The sequence below is a fragment of the Mirounga leonina genome, unplaced genomic scaffold (assembly GCF_011800145.1).
Source record: "Mirounga leonina isolate KUSES-001 unplaced genomic scaffold, KU_Mleo_1.0 Mir_418, whole genome shotgun sequence".
Lineage (NCBI taxonomy): Eukaryota > Metazoa > Chordata > Mammalia > Carnivora > Phocidae > Mirounga > Mirounga leonina.
In genome coordinates, this window is record NW_023270739.1 from 29,689,299 (window position 1) to 29,697,065 (window position 7,767).

At 35.1% G+C, this 7,767-nt stretch overlaps 1 long non-coding RNA gene across 1 annotated transcript; it reads left to right on the plus strand.

Moving 5' to 3' along the window:
• The first annotated feature begins 5,274 nt into the window (after window positions 1-5,274).
• On the plus strand, window positions 5,275-7,454 carry LOC117998925. The gene is made up of 3 exons (XR_004676141.1): window positions 5,275-5,308; window positions 6,423-6,469; window positions 7,435-7,454. It is a non-coding gene; the product is annotated as an uncharacterized LOC117998925 (long non-coding RNA).
• Window positions 7,455-7,767: the final 313 nt, after the last annotated feature.

Here is a 7,767-nt window from a genome sequence, read left to right on the forward strand (position 1 = left end):
TCATTGATGTTCAAGGATTCTACTTCAGAAAAGAATCCTGGACTAAATTCATAAACTTCAATTATTCAGTATTTCCCTCATTCATCAGTGTATATGATTTGTAAATATGCTTGACACTAGAACTTTAAATTTTCAGTTAATGCGAATATGTGAGCTAGATTATCGAGTCCTGTAAAATTCTCAATTCCAAGCTACGCTTATTTACTAAGTAAAATCTACTTTTTTTTTAAGGTTTTATTTATTTATTTGACAGAGAGAGACACAGCGAGAGAGGGAACACAAGCAGGGGGAGTGGGAGAGGGAGAAGCAGTCTTCCCGCTGAGCAGGGAGCCCGATGTGGGGCTCGATCCCAGGACTCTGGGATCACGACCTGAGCCAAAGGCAGACGCTTAGTGACTGAGACACCCAGGCGCCCCTAGTAAGTAAAATCTTAATATGAGCATTTTTAAAAAACTTTTTTCATTTATGAAAGCAAAATGCCTATGTTTCAGGTTAAACAATCACAAAAACAAATCTGGAGGGCTTACACCTGACAGGAAGAGTATTATTTTTTATGGCGACTCAGCCCGCTATCTGGAGAAGTTAAGGGCTGCCTCTACTTCCATGATGCCTAAAGAGTATTGATTCTCATTGCCTTCACACTACAGAAATGCTATATTTACTTCCAATGCAAAAATCAGGCATGATCCTACGTAGATTTGTTATTTTTCATGACCAGTGGAAGAAATTGAACTCAACAGCAGATGTTGAAATGACAATAAATTTTCCTGAGACACCCCCTCACACATTGAAAGAAATAGATACATAGCTAAACACACTGTAGAAATAATTACGCAAAAATTTAAATCACTCAGAGGAAAAAAATTATTAACACATTCAAAGTAAGAGAACGCTACTTTAAAATAAGAGATGGGGGCGCCTGGGTGGCTCAGTTCGTTAAGCATCTGACTCTTGATTTTTGCTCAGGTCATGATTTCAGGGTCCTGGGATGAGCCCCACATCCGGCTCAGAGCTCAGCAGGGAGTCTGCTTGAGCATTCTCTTTCTCCTTCTCCCTCTGCCCCTCCCCCTCCTCTCTTTCTCAAATAAATAAATGCATCTTAAATAAACAAACAAATAAATAAATAAGAGATAAAATGCTCCTTAAGGAAAAAGCAAAGAGAAATGTAATAATATCAGATACCAGATCAGAGGACAAAGCAGTCAAATAAAAGGTGAAAACTAAACTTACAACTAATACCATGGAGAGTTTGCAAACTGGAGAAAAATAAGTATCATCCATGAAATTTAAAACAATTTGGAAAGTATAATGTACATGGTAAGTGCATAATGTATAGAGGACTCTGGAGAGTTTTGGATTAAAACTAGAAAGAATATAGTACTAAAAATCTTTTCTGACAATGATGCTAGAGACTTCAGCTGTCATTTACCACTTAGGTTCAATATTTTTTTTGTATATCAGTCCCCAAACTTACTGCAATATAAACATTCAATAAATATTTCTAATATTAGTGACAAAAAATATTTGTAAACTAAGTGCACAAACTTTTGATGAACTGTTTGGGGCAGGATTCTTATGTGGAAAGAATATTCTACCATATTTTATTTTATCTGCCAACCATTCCCTGGCACAGCAGTAGTATATTCCTATATACAGTAAATATTCAATAAAGTTTGTTTGTTGAATTAAGTAATAAATAATCACTAATATGGAAAATAAAAACATGACTTGTATGTGGCTAAAAATTGTTCCTCTCTTTTTATTTGTAGTAATACAAATTCAGTGAGGAATGTGTTTGTTTGTTTTTAAAGATTTTATTTATTTATTTGAGAGAGAGAGTGGCAGAGGGAGAGGGAGAAGCAGGCTCTCCGTTAAGCAGGGAACTGGATGCAGGGCTCAATCCCAGGACCCTGGGATCATGACCTGAGACGAAGGCAGCCTTAACAGGCTGAGCCACGCAGGTGCCCCTGTGTTTGTTTTTTAATGTACTTTTTGTTGGTGTTTCTCATGGTTCTCTTCTTCTTCCACTGCCTTTTCAGCAAATGCTTCATAATATATGACTCAATCATTGTATGCTATTTGAAATAGAAAATGTTACTCTTATTGATTTATTGTTTCCAATGATATCTATGTTAATTAGGTCTATGTGAGAAGTTGGGAAGTCATATATAGAATGCTTTGCCTATATCATAATATGCTGAATGTGATTTTGGAAGCTTTTGTTGTTGACATTGTTTTGTTTTATAAGACATTCTCTGCAATCCAGTAAGATTCTTCCAGAGTTTATAAAGTTAAACCTTATTGGAGGAAGGAAAAAGATTCCCTAAGCCCAAAATATTATTCACCAAATATATAAAACAATCTACTCTAATTCATACAGGGAATACTTGGGAAAAACACAGATCTTAGAAATAAAATACCCAGTCATTGTAAACCCACCATCCTTCAGGACTGATGTGACTTAACCATTTGCCTTAATGTGATTTATTCAGTACAGCACATTTGATCTACATTTACATAAATTTTTTTCATGAGAAGGGAATGTAAATTAAAATAACATATCAAGACCTTGGTAATCAAGTCTATTTGTATTGTTTACTTCTCTCAGTGGTATATTAGTAGCAATGATAAATGAGATGATGGGATATATCACTAATCTTGAGTCCTGTTGGAAATAATGATTTTAACTCTGGATCAGCTCAGAAACCTTTAAGATCTGTAAAAAATATCAGGTTGTCCAAACATGAATATCTAAGTTTGAGTATTGGCAAACTAAACATCAGAGGTGCTGAGATTGAAAACCAAAGTATTTTTTTTTGTCTTATAGTTTGTTATATTTTTCGCCTTTTAATCTATCTCCTGCTCCCCAGAAATCAACTTATTTGAGAATTTTAGGAAAATGATTTTAAAAATTAAAAGAAAAATTTTTTTCAAAGTGTATCCATTCCCACTTTCAAATTTGGATTACTGGCTTCTGCTTTGTCCAAACAAGTTAATAATAATAATAATAATAATAATAATAAAGAGAGTTTCCAGGAAAAAAAAATTCAGAGCTCTGCACTTGGGATCTCTCTAAATATCTGTGTTTACTATTGGAATTTTGAGGTCTTTTTAAGAGCTTTCCAATAATTAGGAAAAGCTAGAATTTACATTGAAAAAACTAATTTAAAAGATAATGTGCTCATCGAATATTTATTAAATACCTACTATATGATTCCACAGCTAAGTTCTAGAGATGCAAAGATGACTGAAAGATGAATAATATAAGAATCTTATACTGGAGGATCTTTGATCCAGGAGTTGTAGCTATCTACTACTATATTCTATCCACCTGGCTCCATCCATGAAGTCTAAAATTATGGTCACCAGAAGTTCCCAGACTAACATGTATCACAGTTGTCACTAGGATAGGATGACACCAAAGGGTTCTAATGGGGGGGGGGGTGGAAAAAGAAGCCCAGAGATACTCCATTCGTCTCAGCTTTTGGCAGGGTTTGCAACATGACTGATCAACTATAGCTACAAGGGTTAGGGAGGAAAGGATATTATTGGCACAGCCTGGGTCAAATGTCTCCTCCTTGCCCTCTTCTTTGGTCTATAAGAAGAGGGCAAGGATGCTCAAAACACAGGACACAAAGAGATACTAGTTTAGATAGAAAAATAAAAAGGATCTAGATTACTTTCCTGTGGCTGCTGTAACAAACTATTACAAACTGGGTGGCTTAAAACCACAGAAATTCACCCACAGTTCTGAAGGCCAGCATGGGCACATTCGTTACAGAAGCTCTAGGAGCAAACCGTGACTGTGGCTTTCTTACTCCAGTCTCTGCCTCTGTGGTAACACTGTGTGTTGTGTTCTCTTTTGTGTGTTTGCCTCAAAACTCACACAGCCTCTCTCTTATAAGAATACAGGTGATTGCATTTAGGCCCCACCTGATAATCTGGGATAAACACCTCCCTCAAGAACCTTAATTTAATCACATCTTTTGCCATAGAAATTAATATTCCCAGGTTCTAGAGATTGGAACATGGACATCTCTTTGGGGCCAGCATTCAACCCACTACACAATCCATTCTTCTAGCTGAAGTATGTTATCGAGGTTAGTCAAGATACCAACTGTGACTTAAACACCCTAATCAGAATAAGAAGTCAATACAGATATTAGCTACTTCTTCAAGGCACTAAATATGTTTGAAATGCAGCTCTTCTCCTAAAGATAAAAACAGATTATATTAGGAACTTAAAATGGATATTTTTCTTCTTTTAAACAACATTACATTAGTTTCAACTTAGAAATTTACCCTTCTTAGGGGCGCCTGGGTGGCTCAGATGGTTAAGCGGCTGCCTTCAGCTTAGATCATGATCTCAGAGTCCTGGGATGAAGCCCCACGTCGGTTCCTGGCTCAGCGGGAAGTCTGCTTCTCCCTCTGCCTCTCCCCCTGCTTGTGCTCTCTCTGTCTCTCTCTCTCTCTCAAATGAATAAATAAAATGATTAAAAAAAAAAAAAGGGGCGACTGGGTGGCTCAGTCATTAAGCGTCTGCCTTCAGCTCGGGTCATGATCCCAGGGTCCTGGGATCGAGCCCCATATCAGGCTCCCTGCTTGGTGAGCCTGCTTCTCCCTCTCCCTCTGCTGCTCCCCCTGCTTGTACTCTCTCTCTCTCTCTGTGTCAAATAAATAAATAAAATCTTTAAAAAAAAAAAAAGAAATTTACCCTTCTTAGCCAGGATAAGCAAATGCAAAAAACCTCACACATTTGTACTAGCTCTATTTGTCTAGTATTTGTCTATTGCATGTTGTAGAAAAAAATATTATTACTAAATTTAAAGAGCTAATCTAAAGAAAAAATTGGTAAACAAATCTATAAGAATTACAATGGAGTCCTCAAATTGAAAAAAAGAATTGCCATTTTGCTTTAAAACAGGTTAATGTTGGGTAAGATTGTTAAGAATAGCTATATTAACATGATATCTCAAACTATTGTTTAAGTTTTTATTTAAATTCCAGTTAACATACAGTGTAATATTAGTTTCAGATGTACAATACAGTGATTTAACCCTTCCACCCACTCCCGGTGCTCATCACAAGTGCACTCTTCAATCCCCATCACCTATTTCCCCAATCCCTCACCCACCTCCCCTCTGATTTGTTCTCTAGAGTTTGTTCTCTAGAGTTGAGTCTGATATCCCTCACTTTGTTCTCCACTATGGACTTACATTTGTTTTTTATTTCAGATGATGCTGTCTTAGAGATTTTTCTTTTCAGCTATTAAATTATTTGTCAAATAAATGGATTCAGAGAACTGAAGGTACATTTCCAAACCACTTGATGCCCTAATATGAACTCACTAGCCTATTGCAAAGTGTCATATATTAATTTTCAATTTAATAGGTGTTACTTTTAAATTGCTTTAAAAATTATTCACAAAAGTAAACCTATTTTCTGGGTTTTTTAACCAGAATTATAATTTGGCTTTACATAACATCTATTACAACAATTTAATGCATTGTTTTTTAGGTAAATAGAAGTACTTAAAACAACTAGGAAAATAGTTAATGCTACCTTTGCTGCATATCTTTGGCTCATTCATCTCCCCAAAACTTTACGGAAGTTTTAATTTTTGTTACAGTAAGAAGATACACTCCATTCCATTCCTACATCAATAAGCACCATCCTTTATTTCCTGTATTTTACTATTCGAGTTTACATCCATATTGGTCTCCTCTCCCATTGATTGTTTTCACTCCAATGAAGTGTGACACTTAAATCGTTTAAGTGAGATATGAAAGGCATTAAATAGTTATAATTCTTGTGTTTCTCTTCTCTGTTATTTTATGATTAATTCGGCTGCTTGACAACTCATATTTTGGATAAGAAACATTATTCTTTCCAAAGATAAGTTTTCATCAGGGAAAGGTTTTTCGGAAAAACATTGTTTGATATATAAAATTCGGTAGGAGTTCTTCAACATGGGGATTGAAGGCATTGATTTCATTAATTTTAGTGCAAAAAAATGAAAACTCATAATGGACATGCAGTCTTTGAAGCTGTAGGCGTGCACATTCTCATTAAATTCATAGTCAGTCAGTAGAGTAGCAGGGGTCCATTTATTTTCCTAGGATTTAGGCTAAATCACATCTCTCTTACACCTCTCTCACACCAGTGCCTCCATAAACTAAATACAGACTTTTCTGCGCTGCAATTTTGGCTACCTAAATAGATGGTTTTGAAGTACCCACTGTGATTTAGCCCGAACTAGAGCAGTCAAGTTGACACCATGTGTCTCAAAGGAGAGCTATGCATAATTAGCTATCTCTAAATTTAGAAAGGTATCACTTTAAAAGATCATCTTACACCAGAATTATAGAGATTTACCTTCTATCTCTGAACTATTTTCTATCTCTTTACTTTTGCTCTGTCAGTTCATCCACACGGAAAGACCTCCTGCCCTCCACTGTTGTATTTTAAGGTACGGTTGAGATTTTGCTACCAACATGTCTATGGAGGGAAATGGTCTTGCCCTCTTTTGAACTCCACTAATATTCATCCTCTGGTTACTAACGGTGTGACAGTAAGTCATCTATGTTTGCATGGCTTTTTTCAGTGATGTTCTAAACTAGGACTCAAGCCTTCCTGTATTAACTTTGTAAAGTCTTATCACTTACCTCACTAACTGATGTCCACGTTTCCTGAAGGTAGCAACCATGTCTGACAGAGTAGTAATGAATATTTTTATTTATGGATTTATTATTTTATTATACATTTTACTTACATATTTATTATTTATAATGAATGTAATGACTGTTATTATTCACTGCAGATACCCAGTTAATAGTTATTTTTAATGAACTGGTGCAGGAAGAAAAGATATAGGTGTCTTGGCAAAGAATAAAAATGAATATAAAATATCTTTCTATTTCACCATTGACAAGTGGATGGAAAAAATAACAATAACAACAATACAGTTCCATGTTAGAGTTATCATTAGTTTGGTAACAATCTAACTTGATTTTTATTGAGTAGTTGACAGTCTGATGCAGAAATCTTGGGGACAATCTTACATTTCTGTATGCCAAAAATATATGAAAGTATGTAGTCTATCTTCCCACCACTTGTTCTCCACTAACATTCAACTATGCTGTTAGCCCCGCCTATTCATATTTAACTCAGGAAAGAGAGAAGCGGAAAAAATTCCAAAATTTTATTTGACCAAGTCTGCCTGAAAGTGACTCGGTTGTTTCTTGCCTTGCTTAGAACTGGTGCCTTGAGATAAAAATAAATCTAGTGCTAAGAAAACTTTAAATTTATGCACAGTCGAGTTTACCATTTATAAATAATATACACTCCACATAAGTGGGGTGCAATGAAAGTAGCAAATCATCAGTGTATGTCAAAGTAATTGTTGTGACATTATATTTTTAAAATTAACAAAAGATATAGATGATCTCAACATGGAATGAGTGGCAAGCATTAGCAGGAAACAGGGTAAGTTCTTGTCTTTTTTGGAAATAGTGTATAGATACCGATTAACCTTGTATGTTCATGAAAAAATCTATTTTTAAGGTTATATGTTTAATAATTTAGTGGTGACTCTCAGAAAAAAAAATAGAAATTATTTGCATAAATTCTAAACTATTCAAGTAAAAAGAAATGTTACCTCAAAATTCTCAATCGATCCAACAATAATGGAAAGGAAAAAAAAAAAAAACAGCAAAAAAAAATGGTAGAAAACAAGATGCCATTGCTAAGTCTAACATAGTGTAATAG